This window comes from Chlorocebus sabaeus, chromosome 12 (assembly GCF_047675955.1).
Source record: "Chlorocebus sabaeus isolate Y175 chromosome 12, mChlSab1.0.hap1, whole genome shotgun sequence".
Taxonomy (NCBI): Eukaryota; Metazoa; Chordata; class Mammalia; order Primates; family Cercopithecidae; genus Chlorocebus; species Chlorocebus sabaeus.
Window position 1 is genome coordinate 14,227,781 of NC_132915.1, and position 24,405 is coordinate 14,252,185.

Below are 24,405 nucleotides of genomic sequence, written 5' to 3' on the forward strand. Positions count from 1 at the left end.
AATGAAAGTTACCAGAGACACAGGTCTGACATTGAGGCAGAAGTAAGGGAGTCGTTAATGTCCTTGCAAGGGGTGGCAGAAACCATGTGGTATGAACAAAACTGCTATGACAGGTCTTCCTTTTTTGTCTGTATTTCTGCTTGGGGCAGGCTTGTAGATCAAATCAATGAATTGTGAGCTCTGGACATCTTTCCAACAGTGATCATTTTTCCTTTGTTAGGCAACTCCAACTGAACCAGAGCTGGTCTCTATTTTCTTCTACAAATGGGGCAGCCAAACCAGGGTTGTCAGTGGAAAGGCATTTTTCTGTCCTTACTCTTCATGGCCTAGCTTGGACTTGCAAATGAAGAAGACCTCTTTCAGTTTTCAAGTTCTGAGTTTCAAAGCGTACGATTTTCTTTCCAGGGAAGTTGCCCTTTGAGACAGTGTCAGGAGCATTAAGTAGATAATACATTTTAAAATCCTATCAACATGCTACAAAATTAATCATGTTATATGAGGAGTAGCTTTGCTGCGATAATTTATCTTTATTTAGTGTTTGTTTATATCTCAGGTATCTTTTATGGCAAATTTTGTTTTGTGTGTAGTTTTCAGGGAGTTTTTGTGAAAATTAAAATAATTCAAGTTCTATAAAATTGCTCAGACAATAATCTAATATTAATAATGTAATGACCTGAATCTTAGATGTACAATAGAGTTTTATCTGAATATATCTATGTATAATGCTAACGTTTGAAATACTATTATTCTGTAGCAGGGGAAAGCAATTAGCATGTTAACAGATCAGGGTTTGGCTTATAATCTCTCACCTCGAAAGTATAATTTGTTGCTTTAAAACTCTAGTCCTTGATGCTAAACATTAATCTGGAAAGTCAAGATTAACTGAACCAAGGTCTTTACACATAAACTGAAAATTCAAACACAATAATGTTTACTGATAGATATGATGATAAAATCAAGCAGTCTTAAAAAAATCAGTAACTAGTTAGCCTTATTAGTAGAAGAGAGCACCAACACCTAATTAATCAGTTGGCTAATAATTCTTCCTTGATGTTTCTAGCTAATGTTATTTTTTGGCTGATCTGTACACATGTTCCTGTCCATCTTTGTCATCTGTACCTTGTGTAGGTATTGTCTACAATGTTATGACATGTTGAGTATTTATTGGTTCTTTGTTTATTGGTTCAACGTTTCTCTACACTTACAGTCCTCTTGATATCCTTGAGTATAATAATAATAACACGTATTACATTGATTAAATTGAGACTGATTTAAACAGAGATGTTATAGGATTGGTTCAATGTCTCATATTTAGCAAGATTAGGGTGGGGTATTGTGTCTTGAGTTTTAGGTTTGCTCTTATTACACTAAATACTACCATTATTTTGTTTTTGAATGTTCTATGTAGTCTAAATGATGTAATTCCTTTCCACTGACAACTTTTTTTAATAGCTCAAGAGAAAAGCCATACACAGATCACACCTCTGGGTAGAAAAAGCATATTGATGTTTTAGAACTGTCATCCAAGGACACTGTTTAAGTTCTTTCCCTGTCTACTTTCTTTTTGTAACCTGTGGCTGAATGTACATCCAAATAAAATTGCAGTCCACTTGCTATGGTTATATGAGTATTTTGTCATCTAACGTAACTAGATTCCTTTTACATATTTGGCATGGTACAAATATTACTTGTAGTTTGAAATTTCAAATTAACTCCCCAGAAGTTGTAAAAAGAAAAAAAGGAAGGGTGATGCTAATAAAATTTTCTATCTGTCCTTTAAGGTAATTTACCTTGTAGTTTTGAGATTGACTCTGGAAGTCAAAATCTAGCAATGCAGAGCATGGTATTTAGAGGACTTTTAGAAAAATAGGAAAACAATGTATTATTATTATTATTTTGCTTAGGCACTAGCCACTGTCATGTCAGGCTCTCTTTGTTTTGAAGGCTAAGGCAGGAGAGTAATAAACTCTATGGAGTAGGGATGGAAATACACTTCAGGATATTTTATGCCACCTGGAACCTTATCAAGGATAACTTCACCTCCTGTGTTCCCAGACCTCAGGGGAGAAGTACTTCTGCTGAGGGTCATCCTGACACAAGGGGGCACCTTGAGTGACATCTTTTGCCTCCAAGTTTGAAGACATAGTTTTTCCAGCATCTATAGATGGCACTTTCTTTGTTCAGTGCTGAATAAAAGGAAAAAAAAAAGAGGAAAAGTTATACAGTAATTCAAGGGCAGCTGTGAAGCCTGAGTTTGCAGTGCCAGCAGCAGTGTGGTAATTTGAGAATAACAAATTAGAAGGACAAAGCAGATTTTAATCATATGCCACAGAGAGGAAGGTGGTTTAAGTTTATCTCCAAATTGTACCTCCATTAGAGAAAGGAAAGCTTTTAATGCTATTATCCAATATATAGTTAAAGATTACTTTTTTCCTTTCCCCAGCCTTTCTTTAGTGTGTTTACTGGGTCAGAAATGGCAGCCTTTTTTACACTTGGCAAAAGTAGTTTGAAAAATATTTGTTTTTTATAATTACAGATGTAATTTATGTACATAAATAAAATAAAAATACCCGGTAACTTCATTACCCAGAAAAAAAAAGAAATGGCAGACTTTTTCTCCCTTAGTGTATTGAGAGTTGTTAAATATAAAATAGAAAACATTTTCTTGGTGTTATGGGAAATGGGGAGAGAGAGAGAGATAGAGAGGGAGAGATTGTGAGCTTCTCGTCTGAAGACAGAACTGAAGACTTAAGAAAATATCTTCATCTATCTATCTGTCTATCTATCCATCCATCCATTAAACTATCCATTAATTCATTCATCATTTATCCACTCTTCCACTCATCCACCAACCCACCCATCCACTCATCCACTTTTCCATCCATTCATCCATAAATCCATCCATCCATCCATCCATCCATTCATCCATCCATCCATCCTCCATCCATCCATCCATCCATCCATCCTCCATCCATCCATCCATCCATCCATCCTCCGTCCATCCATCCTTCCATCCATCCATCCATCCTCCATCCATCCATCCATCCTCCATCCATTCATCCATCCATCCATCCATCCTTCCATCCATCCATCCATCCATCATCCATCCATCCATCCATCCATCCATCCTCCATCCATCCATCCATCCATCCATCCATCCATCCATCCTCCATCCATCCACCAAACAAACATTTATTGAATACCTCTGTTGGGGACTGCTCTGAGTAGCAGAGTTACAAAAAGATAAATAAGAATTATTCCTTGTCAATCTAGTAGAAAAGACAGACAGACACATAAACAGATTTAAAGTAGCACTATTATGATAGAAAAACACTAGGATGTTATTGGAGCTCATAAAGGGGTCAATAGTAGAGCCAGAGTGTGGCTTGGGGAAAGGCATAACCTTTCTTTAACCTCTAGTGGCTCTCCTCCAATGTTACTGCTTTTAAAAATTTATTTGTGATTTATTTCTTTCTCATTATTTATTTTTATTGTGGCAAAAAAATATATGTAACAGAATTTACCATGTTAGCCATTAAAAAAAAATATTTTTCTTTTGCGGTGCCTGTGCCTCGCACAGCCCCTGGACAGGCACAGCTGCCTGCCCCCCAGCCGCCGAAGGCTGCTGTACCCCTCTGTTCTGGCTGCCACGAGCATAGGAGCTTGGGCTGGGCAAAGATCAAGGGGACACCGTGTTAGCCATTTTTAAGTGTGCAGTTGCAGTTTAGTGGCATTAAGTAGTTCACATTGTTGTGCAACCGTAATCACCTTCCAAAGTTATTACTTATAAAAGAGATATTCTTTGAAATGGATCACTGATATTTTCTCACTCACATTTCAAGTGTGAATACGAGCATCTTTAAAAACTTTGTTCTTTTTCCTGCAAATGTCTCAGCCAAAGTTGTACCTTGCTATAAAATGTGATTTCAAGACAAGTCCCACACCCGCTTCCTTGCCTTCCTTAGGCGTTCACCCTCAGCGTGTCTCCTGTATAGATATGCTGGAGCAGCCACTGAGGGGCCCTAATCCAGCCTGGGAAGGGCCAACAAGATTTTCTGGTGTAGGTGATGCCTGAGATGAGCTTTAAGGAAAAAACAGATATTGTCTGGCTAATAAATGGGGAAGTGTGTTGAGAAAAGGTGCAGTTAGGGAAAGAAGGACGTTCTTGCAAAGGTTGAGCATAGAGGAAGACATAACATTTATGGGGAACTGAAAGAAAGAAATGCATTATACTTTTATACATCAAGAAAGAATTCCTTACTGTGCAGTGGGGAGCTGGCATTACCTGCTTAGACTGTGCAGATGGTGGAGTGGAGGTCAGAGTCTAGAAAACAATGTTGGTCACTGTTTATTAGGGAATAATTAAGACAACTCCTCCATTGAGTCATGGTTTGTTACGAGCTTGGCTCACACTTGGGCAAGATTCGTAGGGTGTTTTGTTTCAGACTTTGAATGCCTTAGTGCTTTTTGAAAAGCCCCACCCTGAGGTACATTAGTGTTTGCCAGTTCTTTTTTTTTTTTTGGAGGGGTGGTGACAGAGTCTCACTTTGTCACCCAGGCTAGAGGGCAGTGGCACCATCACAGCCCACTGCGGCCTTGAATTCCTGGGCTCAAGTGCTCCTCCTGCTCTAGCCTCATGAGTAGTTGGGACTACAAGTGGTGCCACTATGCCAGGCTAATTTTCTTTTTAACTTTTATTTGTAGAGAAGGGGTTTTGCTATGTTTTCCAGGCTGAGTTTGCCAGTTCTTTAGTTAAGGTTTTAAATTTCTATGTGCTGTTGGGATGGTGATAGTTTCACAACTTGTGACCTTCAGTGATGAAGCAAGTCTTTCTTAATATGGCCAGGAAATTAGGAGACCTTTTCCTTTTTTTTTTTTTTTTTTTTTGAGATGGAATCTTGCTCTTGTCACTCATACTGGAGTGCCGTGGTGTGATCTCAGCTCACTGAAACCTCCATCTCCCGGGTTCAAGCAATTCTCCTGCCTCAGCCTCCCGAGTAGCTGGGATTACAGGTGCCAACCACCACACCTGGTTATTTTATTTTATTTTTTGTATTTTTAGTAGACACAGGGTTTCACCATGTTGGTCTGGCTGTTCTCAAACTCTTGATCTCAGGTGGTCCACCCGCCTCAGCTTCCCAAAGTCCTGGGATTACAGGCATGAGCCACTGCATCCAGTCGGAGACCTTTTCAAAGCAACTTACCCCATTAAGCTGTTAGAGTAGTCATGAGCCCAACTAGAGAGGGTCTGATGTCAGCAATTGCAGAAATTCCAGGAAATAAGTATTGAACAGTATTGAAAGGCCTTCTTATGCATAGTAGACCAGTGCTGTCTGGTAGAACTTTTGCAGTGATAGCACTGTTCTGTATCTGTGCTGTCCAGTTTAGTAGCCACTAGCCTCACATGGCTATTGAGCCCTTGCAATGTGACTAGTATGACTGAGGAACTGAATTTTCATAGCTATTTAATTTCAACTCATTAAAATTTAAGTTTACATAGTTACACATGCTAGTGGCTACCACACTGGACAGTGCAGTGATAGTCTGTTAATGGTAGCTAACTCTGGAAGCAGAGAGGAATTGAATAAAGGTGGGGGCAGTGCAGGAAAGCTTTGCATTACATACATCTGTGTCATTTGAGCCTTTGGTAAGCATGTGTTACTTTCATAACTTCAAAACCATATGAAATTTTTCAGCAAATATACTTGCCTTTATTTTCAGAGAGAACTTAGAAAGTTGGAAAGGATTTTAGATTTTTAATCCCATGCCTGCATGTTTCTCCAGGAGCATCTGAAGTCCAGGGAGGGAAGGGATTAGTCTGGTGAATGATACACAGATTGGGACCCAGGCATCTGGACCCCATTTTCATATTCCTTTTTTTAAAATCATACTTTAAGTTCTGGGATACATGTGCAGAATGTGCAGGTTTGTTACATAGGTATACATGTGCCATGGTGGTTTGCTGCACCCATTAACCCGTCATCTACATTAGGTATTTCTCCTAATGCTATCCCTCCCCTTGTCCCCCATCCCCCAATAGGCCCCAGTGTGTGATGTTCCCCTCCCTGTGCCCATATGTTCTCATTGTTCAACTCCCACTTATGAGTTAGAACATGCAGTATTTGGTTTTCTGTTCCTGTGTTAATTTGCTAAGAGTGATGGTTTCCAGCATCATCCATGTCCCCGAAAAGGAGATGAACTCATTCTTTTTTATGGCTGCATAGTATTCCATAGTGTATATGTGTCACATTTTCTTTATGCAGTCTAACATTGATGGGTATTTGGGTTGGTTCCAAGTCTTTGCTGTTATGAACAGTGCTGCAATAAACATACGTGTGCATGTGTCTTTACAGTAGAATGATTTACAATCCTTTGGGTATATACCCAGTAATGGGTTTGCTGGGCCAAATGATATTTCTAGTTCTAGATCCTTGAGGAATTGTCACACTGTCTTCCACAACGGTTGAACTAATTTACACTTGCACCAACAGTGTAAAAGTGCTCCTATTTCTCCACATCCTCTCCAGCATCTGTTGTTTCATAACTTCTTAATAATCGCCATTCTAACTGGCATGAGATGGTATCTCATTGTGGTTTTGATTTGTATTTCTCTAATGACCAGTGATGATGAGCTTTTTTTCATATGTTTGTTGGCTGCATAAATGTCTTCTTTTGAGAAGTGTCTGTTCATATCCTTTGCCCAGTTTTTGATGGGGTTGTTTTTTTTTTTTCTTGTATATTTATTTAAGTTCCTTGTAGATTCTGGATATTAGCCCTTTGTCAGATGGATAGATTGCAAAAATTTTCTCCCATTCTGTAGGTTGCCTGTTCACTCTGGTGATAGTTTCTTTTGCTGTGCAGAAGCTCTTTAGTTTAATTAGATCCCATTTGTCAATTTTGGCTTTTGTTGCCATTGCTTTTGGTGTTTTAGTCATGAAGTCTTTGCCATGCCTATGTCTTGAATGGTATTGCCTAGGTTTTCTTCTAGGGTTTTTATGGTTTTAGGTCTTATGTTTAAATCTTTAATCCATCTTGAGTTAAATTTTGTATAAGGTGTAAGGAAGGGGTCCAGTTTCAAGTTTCTACATATGACTAGCCAGTTTTTCTAACATCATTTATTAAATAGGGACTCCTTTCCATATTGCTTTTTTTTTGGTCAGGTTTGTCGAAGATCAGATGGTCATAGATATGTGGTGTTATTTCTGAGGCCTCTGTACTGTTTCATTGGTCTATATGTCTGTTTTGGTACCAGTACCTTGCTGTACTGGTTATCGTAGCCTCGTAGTATAGTTTGAAGTCAGGTAGCATGATGCCTCCAGCTTTGTTCTTTTTCCTTATGATTGTCTTGGCTATACAGCCTCTTTTTTGGTTCCACATGAAATTTAAAGTAGTTTTTTTTCTAATGTTGTGAAGAAAGTCAATGGTAGCTTGATGGGAGTAGCATTGAATCTATAAATTACTTGGAGCAGTATAGCCATTTTTACGATATTGATTCTTCCTATCCATAAGCATGGAATGTTCTTCCATTTGTTTGTGTCCTCTTTTATTTCCTTGAGCAGTGGTTTTTAGTTCTCCCTGAAGAGGTCTTTCACATCCCTTGTAATTTGGATTCCTAGGTATGTTCTTTTCTTTGTAGCAATTGTGAATGGGAGTTTGCTCATGATGTGACTCTCTGTTTGTCTGTAATTAGTGTATAGGAATGCTTGTGATCTTTGCACATTGATTTTGTATCCTGAGACTTTGTTGAAGTTGCTTATCAGCTTAAGGAGTTTTTGGGCTGATATGATGGGGTTTTCTAAATATACAATCATGTCATCTGCAAATAGAGATAATTTCACTTCCTCTCTTCCAATTCAAACATGCTTTATTTCTTTCTCTTGCCTGATTGCCCTGGCTAGAACTTCCAATACTATGTTGAATAGGAGTGGTGAGAGAGGGCATCCTTGTATTGTGCAGGTTTTCAAAGGGAATGCTTCCAGCTTTTGCCCATTCAGTATGATACTGGCTCTGTGTTTGTCATAAATAATAGCTCTTATTATTTTGAGATATGTTCCAACAATACCTGGTTTATTGAGTGTTTTTAGCATGGAGGGGTGTTCAATTTTATTGAAGACCTTTTCTGCATCTATTGAGAAGATCATGTGGTTTTTGTCATTGGTTCTGTTTATGTGATGGATTATGTTTATTGATTTGCATATGTTGAATCAGCCTTGCATCCCAGGGATGAAGCCGACTTGATCGTGGTGGATAAGCTTTTTGATGTGCTGCTGGATTCGGTTTGCCAGTATTTTATTGAGGATTTCCACATCAATTTTAATCAGGGATACAGACCTGAAATTTTCTTTCTGTGTTGTGTCTCTGCCAGGTTTTAGTGTCAGGATGATGCTGGCCTAATATATTGAGTTAGGGATGAGTCTCTCTTTTTCTATTGTTTGGAATAGTTTTAGGAGGAATGGTACTGGGTGCTCTTTGTACCTCTGGTGGAATTCGACTGTGAATCCATCGGTCCTGGGCTTTTTTTTTTTTTTTTTTTTTTTGGTTGGTAGGCTATTAGTTACTGCCTCAATTTCAGAACTTGTTTTTGGTCTCTTCAGGGATTCGACTTCTTCCTGGTTTAGCCTTGGGAGGGTGTATGTGTTCAGGAATTTCTCCATTTCTTCTAGATTTTCTAGTTTATTTGCATAGAGGTGTTTATAGTATTCTCTGATGGTAGTTTGTATTTCTGTGAGATCAGTGGTGATCTCCCCTATATCATTTTTTATTGTGTCTATTTCACTCTTCTCTCTTTTGTTCTTTATTAGCCAGGCTAGTGGTCTATCTATTTTGTTAATCTTTCCAAAAAACCAGCTCCTGGATTCACTGATTTTTTTGAAGGGTTTTTCATGTCTCTATCTCCTTCAGTTCTGCTCTGATTTTAGTTATTTCTTGTCTTCTGTGAGTTTTTGAATTTGTTTGTCCTTGCTTCTCTAGTTCTTTTAATCGTGATGTTAGGGTGTTGATTTTAGATCTTTCCCACTTTCTCCTGTGGGCATTTAGTGCTCTAAATTTCTCTCTAAATAGTGCTTTAGCTGTATCCCAGAGATTCTGGTACATTGTGTCTGTTCTCATTGGTTTCAAAGAACTTACTTATATATGGCTTAATTTCATTATTTACCCAGTAGTAATTCAGTAGCAGGTTGTTCAGTTTCCATGTAGTTGTGCAGTTTTGATTGAGTTTCTTAATCCTGAGTTCTAATTTGATTGCACTGTGGTCTGAGAGAGTGTTTGTTATGATTTCTGTTCTTTTGCATTTGCTGAGGAGTGTTTTACTTCCAATTATGTGGTTGATTTTAGAATAAGTGCTATGTGGTGCTGAGAAGCATGTATATTCTGTTGATTCGGGGTGGAGAGTTCTGTAGATGTCTATTATGTTCGCTTGGTCTAAAGCTGAGTTCAAGTCCTGGATATCCTTGTTAATTTTCTGCTCATTGATCTGTTGAATATTGACAGTGTGGTGTTACAGTTTCCCACTATTATTGTGTGGGAGTCTAAGTCTCTTTGTAGGTCTCTAAGAACTTGCTTTATGAATCTGGGTGCTTCTGTATTGGGTGCATATATATTTAGGATAGTTAACTCTTCTTGTTGCATTGATCCCTTTACCATTATGTAATGTGCTTCTTTGTCTTTTTTGATCTTTGTTGGTTTAAAGTGTTTTATCAGAGACAAGGATTGCAACCCCTGCTTTTTGTTTCCTTTCCATTTGCTTGGTAAATCTTCCTCCATCCCTTTATTTTGAGCCTATGTGTGTCTTTGCCAATGAGATGGGTCTCCTGAATACAACACACTGATGGGTCTTGACTCTATCCAAATTTGCCAGTCTGTGTCTTTTAAATGGGGCATTTAGCTCGTTTACATTTAAGGTTTATATTATTATGTGTGAATTTGATCCTGTCATTATGATACCAGCTGGTTATTTTGCCCATTAGTTGATGCAGTTTCTTCATAGTATCAATGGTCTTTATATTTTAGTTTGTTTTTGTAGTGGCTGGTATTTTTATTTCCTTCCCATATTTAGTGCTTCCTTCAGGAGCTCTTGTAAGGCAGGCCTGGTGGTGACAAAATCCCTCATCATTTGCTTGTCTGTGAAGGATTTTATTTCTCCTTCACTTATGAAGCTTACTTGGCTGGGTATGAAATTCTGGGTTGAAAATTCTTTCCTTTAAGAATGTTGAATATTGGTCCCCACTCTCTTCTGGCTGTTGGGGTTTCTGCTGAGAGAGCCACTGTTAGTCTGATGGACTTCCCTTTGTGGGTAACCCGACTTTTCTCTCTAGCTGCCCTTAATATTTTTTCCTTCATTTCAATCTTGGTAAATCTAAAAATTATGTGTCTTGGGGTTGCTCTTCTCGAGGAATATCTTTGTGGTGTTCTCTGTATTTCCTGAGTTTGAATGTTGGCCTGTCTTGCTAGGTTGGAGAAATTATCCTTGATAATATCCTACAGGGTGTTTTCTAATTTGGTTCCATTCTCCTGTCACTTTCAGGTATATCAATCAAATGTAGATTTGGTCTTTTCACATAGTCCCATATTTCTTGGAGGCTTTGTTCATTCCTTTGCATTCTTTTTTCTCTAATCTTGTCTTCATGTTTTATTTCATTAAATTGATCTTCAATCTCTGATATCCTTTCTTCTGCTGGATTGATTCACCTATTGATTCTTGTGTATGCTTCATGAAGTTTTCGTGCTGTGTTTTTCAGCTCCATCAGGTCATTTATATTCTTCTCTAAACTGGTTATTCTAGTTAGCAATTCCTCTAACATTTTATTAAGGTTCTTAGCTTCCTTGCATTGGGTTAGAACATGCTCTTTTAGCTCCGAGGAGTTTGTTATTACTCACCTTCTGAAGCCTATTTCTGTCAATTCGTCAAACTCATTCTCCGTCCAGTTTTTTGCCCTTGCTCGTGAGGAGTTGTGATCCTTTTTGAGGAAAAGAGGCATTCTGGTTTTTGGAACTTTCAGCCTTTTTGCACTGTTTTTTCCTCTTCTTTGTGGATTTATCTACTGTTGGTCTTGCTTTTGTTGACCTTCGGATGGAGTTTTTGCATGGTCGGCCTTTTTGTTGATGTTTATGCTATTGCTTTCTGTTTGTTAGTTTTCCCTCTAACAGGCCTCTCTTCTGCAGGTCTGCTGGAGTTTTTTGGGGGTCCACCCCAGACCCTGTTTGCCTGGGTATCACCAGTGGTAGCTGCAGAACAGCAAAGATTGCTTCTTGCTCCTTCCTCTGGAAGCTTCATCTTAGAGGGGCATCTGCCAGATGCCAGGTGGAGCTCTCCAGTATGGAGTGTCTGTCAACCCTTGCTGGGAGGTGTCTCCCCATCAGTGGGCATGGGGGTCAGGGACCCACCTGAGGAGGCAGTCTGTCCCCTAGCAGAGCTTGAGCATTGTGCTGGGAGATCCACTGCTCTCTTCAGAGCTGGCAGGCTAGAACATTTAAGTCTGCTGAAGCTGCGCCCACAACCGCCCCTTCTCCAAGGTGCTCTGTCCAAGGGAGATGAGAATTTTAGATATAAACCTCTGACTGGAGCTGCTGCCTTTTTTTTTCAGAGATGCCCTGCCCAGAGAGGAGGAATCTAGAGAGGCAGTCGGGCTACAGCAGCTTTGCTGAGCTTTGGTGGGCTCTGCCTAGTTCAAACTTCCCAGCGGCTTTGTTTACACTGTGAAGGGAAAACCGCTTAATCAAGCCTCAGTAATGGTGGATGCCCCTCCCCGCACCAAGCTCAAGCATTCCAGGTCAACTTCAGACTGCTGTGCTGGCAGTGAGAAATTTCAAGCCAGTGGATCTTAGCTTGCTGGGCTCCGTGGGGGTGGGATCTGCTGAGCAAGACCAGTTGGCTCCCTCGCTTCAGCCCCCTTTCCAGGGGAGTGAATGGTTCTGTCTTGCTGGTGTTCCAGGCACCACTGGAGTATGAAAAAAAAACTGCAGCTAGCTCGGTGTCTGCCCAAATGGCTGCCCAGTTTTGTGCTTAAAACCCAGGACCTTTGTAGTGTAGGCACCTGAGGGTATTTCCTGGTCTGCGGGTTGTGAAGACCATGGGGAAAGCATAGCATCTAGGCTGGAATGCACCATTCCTCAAGGCACAGTCCCTCAGGGCTTCCCTTGGCTAGGGGAGGGAGTTCCCTGACCCCTTGTGCTTCCTGGGTGAGGCGACGCCCCACCCTGCTTCTGCTCACCTTCCGCAGGCTGCACCCACTGTCAAACCAGTTCCAATGAGATGAACTGGGTACCTCAGTTGGAAATGCAGAAATCACCCACCTTCTGTGTTGGTCTCGCTGGGAGCTGCAAACTGGAGCTGTTCATATTTGGCCATCTTGCCTGGGAATCCCATTTTTATATTTCTTTCTACTTCATGATAAGGCATTATTATATGACTTTGATTAATGTTGTGATGTTTTCTCTTTGTATCAAGAAATAAAGGATGTATAATGATTAAGCAAAAGGAAGTTAACTCTTCAAACTTGTAATTATTGATAAGTTAACCATACCTCTCAATCAGCAGTTTCTCTCTTTCATTTATTTTGAAGATAAAATCTCTTCTCTTTGATAATAATTATAGAAGCCATAATAAAAATCAAATAATAGAAAAGATTACCCAACGAAAAGTAAATCATCTTCCTAATCTGATCCTGATACTAACCTCAGAGGTTAGTACTCTCTGCAGATATTTTGGGTACAACCTTCCAGAATTTCCTTTTTCTTTCCAGAAAACAATATTGGCCATCAGTTAGTAGCAAGTAATACTAACTCCATTGAGGTGTAGTTTTGTGTGGCCAAATGACCCGGAGAAATGCTTCGTAGGGCTAGGTTGGCTCACACTTCCAGATCTAGAGGTAAGATCTGTTGGGTTTTTATCTCAGGTTCTGAATGCCCCTATGAATGTCGGAGCCACTTGATATTTATGTTTCTCTATGTTTCTCTAAGCACCCTTATTCTCTCTGGAGGGCTTGCATTTGCGACAGATGGTTGATAGTCACTCCTGGTTTTGGGGGCGTGTCTTTACTGCTTCTTTCATTGTGTCATTTTATTTCCCTGCTTCACAGTGTGATGGGAATCCATGAAGAACCTTCTATGTGCTCCCCTTTCTCTGCTCACTTCCATGTCTTGCAGACTTAGGATGTCTTCAAAGAGGACCTTTCCTCCCAAGGGTTCTGTTTAAAATTCCACTGTCTCAGTGATATGTGAAGAACAGTCCAAGATTCTGAAAGACACCTGAAGTGTGAGATTCCTCCCAAGAAATAGTCACTTTCTCAGATCCCAGGGGACTCCAGAGAGTAGGGATAAGGGGAAGGGAGTGCTGGCCTTCAAGAAGAGGTGAGCAGAAGGGAAGGGCTGGAGATTTGTTTGCTGAGGTAGTACGTGAGCATGACATGCAGCTGAGGATGTTGGGGGTATATGCTACCACAGTAGTCCCTACCGTCATTTCTGCAGATGGGTTTAGAAAGGTTCTGTGATCAGTAAATGGATCAGCCAGTAACCAATTGCTAAACCAACAAAGTTTTAATGCCCCAAGACACACACTGTGTGAGTCTTCTCTCTAAAGTGATACTCCCAGCCACTCTCCATCACATTACCGTCTGTCACTATTTTTTTTTAATATTTTTTTTTTTTTTTTGAGACGGAGTCTCGCTCTGTTGCCCAGGCTGGAGTGCAGTGGCACGATCTCGGCTCACTACCTCCTGGGTTCACACCATTCTCCTGCCTCAGCCACCTGCGTAACTGGGACTACAGGCGCCCGCCACCACGCCTGGCTAATTTTTTGTATTTTTAGTAGAGACGGGGTTTCACCATGTTAGCCAGGATGGTCTCGATCTCCTGATCTCGTGATCTGCCTGCCTTGGCCTCCCAAAGTGCTGGGATTACAGGTGTGAGCCACCGCCCCTGGCCCCGTCTGCTGCTTTTTATGGTTGTTTATTAACTTGTTCATTCCTTGTGTGCCTGTTTGTTTTCTGTCGTCCCTATAGACTGGCAGCTGCACGAAGGCAAGGATGTTCCTGCACCTCAGTGTCTAGAACATCCCCAGTGCCTGGAACACTGTGGGGGCTTAATAAAAATATTGGTTAGCTGAAAGAATAAATAAATGAGCACACTTTACCAAATAATAATAATGGCAGCAATCTGTTGAGGACTTAGTATGTGCCAACCCCTGTGCTAAACACCTTTCATCTCATTTAATCCTCAAAAGCAGTCCCAGGAAGTGGAAATTGATGTCCCTATTTTACAGGTGTGGAAAATGAGCCCCAGAGCTGTTGGGTACCCTGTCTCCAGTCACACAGCCAGTAAGCGGTAGACTGAGATTTGAACCTGGTTCCGTCCAAGATCTTGAAGTTTAACATATTAAGGTGTAATTTCTAGAGATGTCAATCTAAGCAGTCACTTCAGAAAGGGACCCTGCAAAAGAAGCAGGTTTCTGCCTTCCAGGTGAGTGCTGGGCCATTGGGAGCAGACTAGGCACCACCTGTTCCTCAGGATTTTAGCTGGAGACACCCCCACAACCCCGTCAACATGGTCCTGAGAGTGGGTTCATCCCTGACATGGGTCCCTGGTATTTTGAGCAGTTGTGAATTATTTAGGTGTTGTGGTAGACGTGCTTCCTTGCGTTGAATTCTAACAGAAAACTGTGCTGAAATGCAAGCCAAGAGGTACAGCAGCTCCTTCTTTATTTATTTATTTTCTGTTAATGAACTGGGGAGAAAAAAATCCCTGAAGCCATCAGCCAGATATTTCACCTTCTTGGCGCTCTTTCCTGGCTCTCCAAATGGTACCTTGGTGCTTTTGAGTATTTTTATTTTTATGGTATCATATTTTGCAAAATACCTGAGAGCCATTTTCAACACTCTGACTACCCAGAGAGCACTCCGTTTGATCCATTTTCCTACCAGGAGGGCTTAAGTGGAAAGAAAGGAGAGGCCTAACAAGCATCCTGGGCTCAGCTAACTCCCTCCTCAGCCTCCCTCCTTCTCTGGGCCCTCTCTAAGCTTCACCGCTTTCTCTTTGGCTGTTAGGCTACTGGAGAAATCAACAGAACCTGTGATTGTGAATGTATACAGCGCATTATATTTTGTAAAATGACCCAGGTTCTGTTTATTAGTCATTTCCTAAGTAAGTCACTAAATAGGGAAGGAGAACCTGGTAACATCCACCAGGCATAGATTAATGAGTTAGCCCTGGCCAGGGAAAAACTTCTAAAAGGGACCAAGTGCCTATTGTTAAGGAAGGTTGGTGCTGTTGGGAGTCTGTGAGTGGGATCCTCCCACATCTCTTTTTTGAACAGCTTTGTTGGGATCTAATACATGTAATGTACAATTCACCTGAAGTGTATAATTCCATGGTGGTTAGTATATTCACAGAATTGTGTATCCATCAACATAGTCAATTTTAGGACATTTCATCTTTCCAGAAGGAAACCCATATGGGTCTTAAGTGTCACTCCCCCCACCGTCTGCATTTCCCCCAGTCTTTGGGGAAATTTACCTTATGTTACTGTAGATTTCATGGAAATGGAATCATACAGTATGTGGTCTTTGTGACTGGCTTCTTCCATTTAGCACAGGGTTTTCAAGGTTTACTCACGTTTATTGTTTATCAGTACTTCCTTTCTTTTTATTGTCAAATACTATTTCGTTGTATGGACGTACCACAGTTTATTGGTTGATGGACATTTGAGTTGTTTCTACTTTTTGACTGCTAGGAATAGTGCTGTTATGAGTATTTATGTATGGGTTTTATTTTTGTGTGTGGACATATGCTTTCATTTACCTGAAGTGGAATTGCTGGGGCATGTGGTAACTCTATGTTTAACCTCTCAAGGAACTGCCAGACTGCTTTCCGAAGCAGCTGCACTGTGTTACCTTACCTGCCGGCCATGCATAGGGATCCTGACGTCTCCACATCCCCATCAGTAACACTGGTTATTATCTGACTTTTTGAGTGTAGTCATTCCAATGGGTTTGAAATGTTAAAATGGATTGGCATTGTGGTTTGGATTTGGTTTTCCCTGATAATTTCCATCTGCATCTTGACTATACATTTTTTCCTTAAGTAGCTGGGAGTCTTTTGGGGGTTAACATCTGAACTGGTGATAAGACTGTCTCTGGAGCCCTTCTCTTCCCAGGTTGCCTCGAGACTATGGGGCATCCTTATGCTCGAACCTCTTTCATCTGCGGGGCTGGGGGACACTGTGACCCAACCACTGCCCTGAACTTCACACCTTCAAGGTTGCCTTCCTGCTCTCCAGCAGCCATTTTTAATTATTACACAATCTGTACAAAAAATGAAGATTTAAAGCAAATTGCTTTCAAAAGTAAGTTGCAGATGTCATCCTCTGTTGTATTTGCAACCTAAGTCACGAAAGTTTCTAAGGTCACGAGTTTTTGTTTAAGACAGTGTACACCAAGCCCATCGCACAGACAATGTGTGTTTTCTGCCTTTTCTAGGCTCTCAAAGAATGAGTAGAGCCCAATCTTTGGATCTCTCTCTCTGGCTTTCTCTCTCTCTCTCTCTCTCTCTCTCTTTGTGTTTTAATTAAATTCTATATCGAGATAATTGTAGATTCACATGCAGTAGTAAGAAGCAATGCCAAGGGATCCCATCCTTGGAACTGTTTTGTTGTGGGAGAAAGTGAAGACTTACTGAGGACTGGAAAATAACTCTGGAAGTATGCCAGGAATCCAAATTATTTCTGTTGCAGTCAGCTCCCTGCTTTTTCCCAAGATAAGGACCACAGGACCAAACAATCAAACGAGCTGCTCCTGGGGAGTGGTTTCTTACTGACAGCAGCTATTCAGCTTTGCGATTTATTTCAGTTTAAAGTAGACAAACCTAATAATGATACCCCTTCTCTTTCCTCCCCTTTTTGCTAATATTGCATCTTTTTGGCTATGGCTACTGCTGCTTTTGAACTTTTGAAAGAAATTGAGCCTGCCAAAGATCTCGTTTGAATTTAAACCTAACTCGTATTGAAAAAGTCTTCTAGATGAGGCAAAGAATGTAAATAAGCTAAAGATTGTAAAATAGGTCAGTGTAGCACCTGGTATAACATCTGAGTTTGGTGTGCTCATCAAGTCAACACATAAGTGACTGAGTATCTTGTTAGGCTCTGCTTGAGGTGCTAGGGATACAGCTAGGGAACAAAACACACAGAAATTCCGGTTCTCATGGAGCTTACATTCTCCTGAAGGGAGGCAAAAAAATAAGTAAAATATTAAGTATATCTGTTGTTGGTAAATACTTTGAATAAAAGTTGGGGAGGAGGCATGGAGGGGAGGGGGAAAGGAAAAGCAGTGGGGATGATTCCAGTTTTAAATGAGGTGGTCTAGGAAGACCTCCCTAGGAATAGGACATTACAGCAGGGGTTGGCAAGCTTTTTCTGTAACAGACCAGATAGTACACATTTTAGACTTGGCCAGCCAGCTACTCAACAACTCATGTAGTGCAAAAGCAGCTGTAGACAGTGCATAAAGGAACAAGTGTGGCTGTATGCCTGTAAAACTTGATTTACAGAAATAGGTGAAGGCTGGGATTGGACAAGTGCTGCAGTTTGTCATTCCCTGCATTAGAATAAAATTGCAAGGGAGGTGAGAAACCAGGCACTGTGGTGTCTGCTGGGGTGGGGGCAGGGAGAGCTTTCCAAGCCAAAGAGACAGCCAGTGCAAAGGCCCTGAGCTGGCTTTGTGGCTGGCTTAAGAACAGGAAGAAAGTCAAGCATTAAACAAGCAGCATAGAAGGAGACAAGGTTGGAGAGATGATTGGGGCCAATTATATGGGAGTTTGTAGACCAGTGTGCACTCACAAACCGTTTGTTAACAATAGTCGAGAATAATCCGTGAACTACTTTTTTTCTGAACAGTTGAAGTAGGATGTGCATACAGTAAAGTATGCAAAGTTGTAAGTGTGCGTGTGGCATGATGTTTTCATAAAGTGCATATTCTTGATGACAGCAGCTAGATCCAGAAACACAGCATGGCTAGCACCCCAGCAGCCCCTGTTTGGCCTCCTCACAGACACCACTTCCTGAGAGTAACCACTGTCTTGGCTTCTGACATCATAGGTTCGTGCTTCCTGTTGTTGAACTTCATGTAATTTTACGTAAAAGGCATTGGGCAGTACATGCCCTTTTGTCTTCTTACATTTGGCTTCTTGTGCTCAGCATTATATTGGTGAGATTCATCCTTGTTGCTTATAGTTGTAACTCTTTAATTCTCACTGATATATGGGAGTAGATTCTATAAATGCAGTCAGGCACCAGACTGCATATAGGATGCTGTAACATTGTAGCTCAATGTTTTACGTGGTGTTAAATCTATTGCACTGCCAGTCGTACAAAATATAGCACGTACAATTATGTACAGTACATAATACTTCATAATAGATGACTATGTTACTGGTTTATGTATTTAGTATAAATACATATACTATAATATATTATACTTTTTATTGTTATTTTGGAGTGTACTCCTTCTACTTATATACAAAATGTTAACTGTAAAACAGCCCCTGGGATGTCCTTCGGGACATATTCCAGAAGATACATATATGTATATATATGTTTTTTTTTTATTTTTTGAGACGGAGTCTTGCTGTGTTGCTCAGGCTGGAGTGCAGTGTGATCTTGGCTCACTGAAACCTCCGTCTCCCAGGTTCAAACGATTCTCCTGTCTCAGCCTCCTGAGTAGCTGGGATTACAGGCGTGCGCCACCACACCCAGCTAATTTTTGTATTTTTTAGTAGAGATGGGATTTCACCACGTTGGCCAGGCTGATCTCGAACTCCTGACATCAAGAGATCCACCTGCCTCAGCCTCCCAAAGTGCTGGGATTACAGGCGTGAGCCACTGCACCTGGTTAATATATTGTTATCATAGGAGATGACAGCTTCATGCATGTTATTGCCTCTGAAAGCCTTTCAGTGGGATAAAATATGGGGGTGGAAGACTAGTGATACTGACAATCTTGACCCTGTGTAGGCCCAGGCTAACGTGTCTGTGTCTTAGATTTTAATAAAACAGTTTAAAAAATTAAAAAAGTTAAAAAATATAAAAATAGAACAAAGCTTATAGAATAAGGATATTAAGAAAATATTTTGTGTAGCTGTACAATGTGTTTTTGTTTTAACCTAAGTATTATTACAAAGGTCAAAAAGTTAAAAAATTAAAAAGCTTATAAAGTAAAAATGTTACAGTAAGCTAAGGTTAATTTACTGTTGAAGAAAGAAAATTAAAAAAATTAGTTGAGTGTAGCCTAAGTGTAAAGTGTTTATAAAGTCTATAGTGGTGTATAGTAATGTCCTAGGCTTCACACCCAGTCACCACGCACTCACCCAGAGCAACTTCCAGTCCTGCAAGCTCCATTCATGGTAAGTGCCCTAGATAGGGAAGCCATTTTAAGTCCCTTTTTACTGTACCTTTTCAATGTTTAGATCCACAAATGCTTCCCATTGTGTTACAATTGCCTATGGTATTCAGTGTAGTCACGTGCTATACAGATCTGTAGCCTAGGAGCAATAGGCTCTCCCACATAGCCTAGGTGAGTAGTAGGCTGTACCAGCTAGGTTTGTACAACGAAATTGCCTAACAACATATTTCTCAGAATGTAACCCCCTTGATAAATGACATATGACCGTATTCCATTATTTAGTTTCTTTAAAACATTATTGATAGACATTTAGGTTGCTTCTAATTTTGGCTATTACAAACTACTTTGCTAGCTTTAACTTTTTAAAAAAGTTAATAAACTCTTAAATGTACAGTGCCAGCCATATTTAGAGGCCTTGGGAATTTTTGAAAAATAACTGCAAATGTGTGAGAACAACCGACTCATCCAGGGATGAAGTTATCGACTCTTCCTACTGCAGTTCACGCGAGTTCAGAGCTGACCAGTGCGGCTAATCAGCTGCGGGGTGGGTGTTCATGGGGAGTTGGTACAGTTTGCACAAGTCCTTGTTGGGGGACTCCATCTTCCCTTTTGCATTCCTCTAGCAGATGCTTGTCTGTCTGTTTCAGAATGAAGCTCCTAGGTGGAGGGGCCTCTGGATTCTCAAGAGCTCTTCTGCAGCCATCATCTCCGGGATCACGGAGGACCTTCATTCTCCAAATCTGGAAACATGCAATGCAGGACAGTTGTGCTAAGGCCACAACACTTTCTTCCCTCATCCTAGGAGGGAACTTAATTATTTAGGCAGCTCAGGATGGAATCTGCCTATTGAAGGGAAAATTGTGTTTGTGAATGTTCTTCATGAAGTGCTCAGGTAGCACCATGAGCAGGTCACTTTTTGATGATTTTGAAGCTGACCTTTATGGAAACACAGTTCTTGTGCTGAACCTGCAGGCCAGGTGCACTTTGCAGCTGTAGAGTCAGGAGGTGGAAATCTGATCACCTTGTTAGGAGGACCTTGGTGGCTCTCCCGTTCCTCCAGGCTCTCTCAGGCCACCTGTCCTATCGCCTCTCTACCCAGCACCCCCATCTGTAAGTACTCCTCTTAGTAAACAAAACAGCCCCAGCTGCCAATCTGGTGGCCTCGGCACTTGGCTGATCTTAGAGGACTTGCCAACCAGGGCTTATATAGCCTTCAGTGTCCTTCTCGAGCACTTTCAAGTAGATAAATACAGAAAATTAGTAGGCTGGAAAAAATGAGAGAGAGAAAAGTCAGCCTTTTGAGTAGCAGTTCTGAGCTCTCTCACCTGTTTACAGGTTTATATTGTATTTTACGAGATTTCACAGTAAAGTGGATATTTCTAGACTGTTCCATTGCTTCTATGTGAATCATTGTAAAACATCCCTTGGTGTTTTACCTGGTGCATTATTATAGAAGGGGGACTCTCCTGCTATGGGGAAGAAAATCTCATGACAGGCATAGACACATGGCACAGAGTAAATGCATGAAAATTTTTTTTGCCATAAGAATGACTCAAGAAAGTAGCAACTCTGACACCTCACTATTTTGGGACCTCGAACCCAATATTGCGTGTTGTTTGATGTTAGCTGATCCAATCTGAGGACCCAATATCTCCCAGAAGATTTCCTGTAATTAATTCATTCATTTATCATATTTACTGTGCAAGGTACCGTGAGAGGATGTTGAAATACAGATGTAAACAACAGACATGCATGGAGCTTATATTCTAGTAGGGAGAGGCTGACAATAAGCAGACACTCATACCAATACAATTATGACAGATGGTGTGACGAGTTCTACATATAAAAATAAAGTTGAGTAAGGGGGATTAGAGGATGAAGAGGTGAGGAAGAAGTACTGTTCTTTATAGAGTGGTCAGGGAACGTGTCTCTGATAAGGTGATATTTGAGGAGAGGCCTGAAAGAAGTGGTGGGGTTGGGGGGAAGTCGAATGAATACCTGGGAGAAGAACATTTCAAAAAGAGAACAGATGTAAAGGTCTTAAGGTGGTAGGGAGCTTGGCGAGTGTGAAGGACCTGAGGGAGGAAGAGAGGACTGGGAAAGAAGCCAAGAGAGGGGGTGGCAGACAACGTGAGGGTCTTATAGGTCACTTGAGCTTTGGAAGCCATTGGAAGGTTTTGATGGAGAATAGCATGGTCTGTCGTGTGCTTTTAAAGAGGATCACTCACTTGCTGTGTTGAGAATAGGCCCTAGGGAGAGAAGAGCAAACACAGGGAGACCCATTAGGAGGTGAAAACTGTGCCCTTGGGTAGTGAGAAGTTTTAGGGAGCCCAAGACCGCTTGAATGTCTATAGTCATTGGTGGTGCTTTCCGTTTGTGTGAAAGTCAAGCTCAGGAGATGATAAGCACTGGCCTGGCCTTGAAGGGGAAGCTGGCAAGGGCTGGCCTCTCTTCCTTTTCAAGGGCCATCACCACAGAGCAGCACAAACCCCAAGGCCATGTAGCATCTGGCGTCAGCAGCGCTCAGTGCACACCCCAAACTCCAGCAGGATGTGGAGTGTATTCTCTTCTCTTACCACCTCCCCACTCCCACCCTTGTCACCAGTTACAGAGCAGCTGGTTCCCTTGAGTTGCAGGAGAGTTCCAGCTAGCGTTAATCACACAGGACCTCCTCAAGCTGTAGCTTCCCTTTTCCTTCTTGCCCGAATGGGCTGAGCCTTTTCTGTCCACAATTTCAACTGTGGCGTTGCTTTCCTCAGGCTTCTCTGAATCTGAACTCATCTGGCCCACTTGGCTGGTGGAGATGTGGCCCTGGAGTGTTGGCTCTTCTGATCCTGTGTCTAATTTACAGTGCTTCATGATCACCCTTTGGATTTTGCCTTGGTTATCTATTGCTGTGTGAGAAATGACCACACACTCAGTGGCTTAAACCAACACCCATTTAGATAGCTCTGTAGACCAGGAGTCTGGGCAGGCTGGGTTCTATACTCAGGGTATCACAAAGCTACTCTCAAGGTGTCAGCAGAGCTGGGCTTTTCACTGAAAGCTGGGAGGCAGAATCTATTTCCAAGGTTGGTGGTAGAATTCAGTTCTTTGCAGTTGTAGAACTGATGTCTCCGTTTTCTTACTGGTTGTCAGCTTCTAGAGGTCACCACAGTCCTTATCACATGCCCCTCTCTAACATCAAGCCAGCAGTGACGCATGAAATCCTTGTGCTTTGAATCTCTGTGAATTCTCTTCTGTCATCAGTTGGAGAAAGCTCTCTGCTTTTAAGGGCTATAGGGTGTATGATCCACCAGGATAATGCAGATAATTTCCCTATCTGATGGCCAATTGTGCCGTATAACATAGCATAGTAACTGTGCCATGCAACACAGCACAATCATAGGATAGGTTCTTTCGTCATGTTGATAGGTTTTGGGGGTTAGGGCAGGACGTCATTAAGGGGCCATTTTAGAAATTCTGCCCTTTCCAATAGCCTTTTGCAGCCAATATCAGTAGTATTAGCAGTACTACTGCGAATGACACTGTAGTAATTACCAAAGTAAATCACTCATGAGGGCCTATCTTTGCCCTCATAGTAATTACTACAGTGTGCTTTTGTTTCCAGAACCCCAGTTTCTCCTTTTCCAGAGAGGCAAATGGCATTTGAAGCCACATGGTGCACTGGAACCCAGCAGAGCCATCAGGAATCAGTGTTTAGTGTTTCTGTCTGACTCTGAATGGCAGAGGACAAAGGAACTGATGGCCTTTTATATCATTATAGGATCATTAAAGCTTCCCATTAAAGCTAAAATTGTGAGGGCTGAGATTTTCAAGACATTTCTGTGGTTCGATTTGGAGTCCCCTGAGTCGTGAAGTTGGAGGTAACCTCTGCTGCCCTTTGCCTCTGCTTCTCCCCCTCACAGCCAGCTTCCTGGTACCATCCTGATGTGTCTGCCCACCTCTTCTAGAACACCTCATGTGACCTCTTCCATTCTTTAACAGGCCTATTTATTAAAACATTCTTTCTTCTATTGGGCCCATGTTGGTTTCCTTTGGCCTTTCGCCCAGTGTACCCATATATGGCCTATAGCTGTACCAAATAACTCTTTTCTTTTTATAAAGTATGGTGATTCAGATATTTAGAGGCAGATATTAAGTCTCAGAACATCTCTTCTACAAACCAAATTTTAGATTTAGCAGGCACCTGGCATGTCACCTCCACTTCTGGTGCTGGGAGCATGCCTTTAGGATGTACCCTCCATTAAAAAGGCAGGAACCTTCTCTGTTGTACTCACCACTGTGTCCCTAGCTCCTAGCACGGTGCCCAGTACACAGTGGGGACCAGTGCATATTTAATAACTAGGATGCAATTGCCCTTTGGAACTGAATTCGAAGTGGCCCATACTTAGGTATTTGCATGTTCTCCCTAATTGGCACTGCCCAGTCTTGTGATCCACCCCAGGTCCCTACCTAAAAACAGTTAATGTTTTCTGTCTCACATTTGTTCCAGAACAAGACACATAAATAGATAAATAAAACAAGTTAATGATTCATGCATTTGAAAGGAGTTGCTTCCATAAGTAACAAATTTTGGTGCTTGACTTAAATTGTACTTCATTTAGAGTTGCAGTGGAAAGGAGGAGGTAAATGCATTACAGAGAAAAAAGGATATTAAACGTAGAGATGGCTTTCCTTTTCCCTCTCTCCTCAAATGTATGGAGTCACTTCATCAGATGCATCTCTTCATGTGAGCACTGGCTGCAGGGACGAAAATGAAGCCCTGGTAGCAATAAGAAATTCCTCTCAAGAACAAACAGGAGATGTGGTTGCCTTGCGGCTTGTTACATACCAATCATCTTGTTACCTAGAGGCAGCAAATATGGGTTTTTGTGGTGTGTATTCACTATAATATTCTAATGTTCTGGCTCAGTTTAAAATGCATAGTTTTGTATAATGTAATTATCAACACATTTGTATCATTTTTTCTGTGGGAAAAATGTAGGTAATTATATCTGTAAGAAATTGCAAGTTATAT

At 41.2% G+C, this 24,405-nt stretch overlaps 1 protein-coding gene across 2 annotated transcripts in view; it reads left to right on the forward strand.

Moving 5' to 3' along the window:
- The window catches only part of FRMD3 (FERM domain containing 3), a 292,877-nt gene that overhangs the window by 12,847 nt on the left and 255,625 nt on the right, over positions 1–24,405 (forward strand). The window lies entirely within an intron of this gene.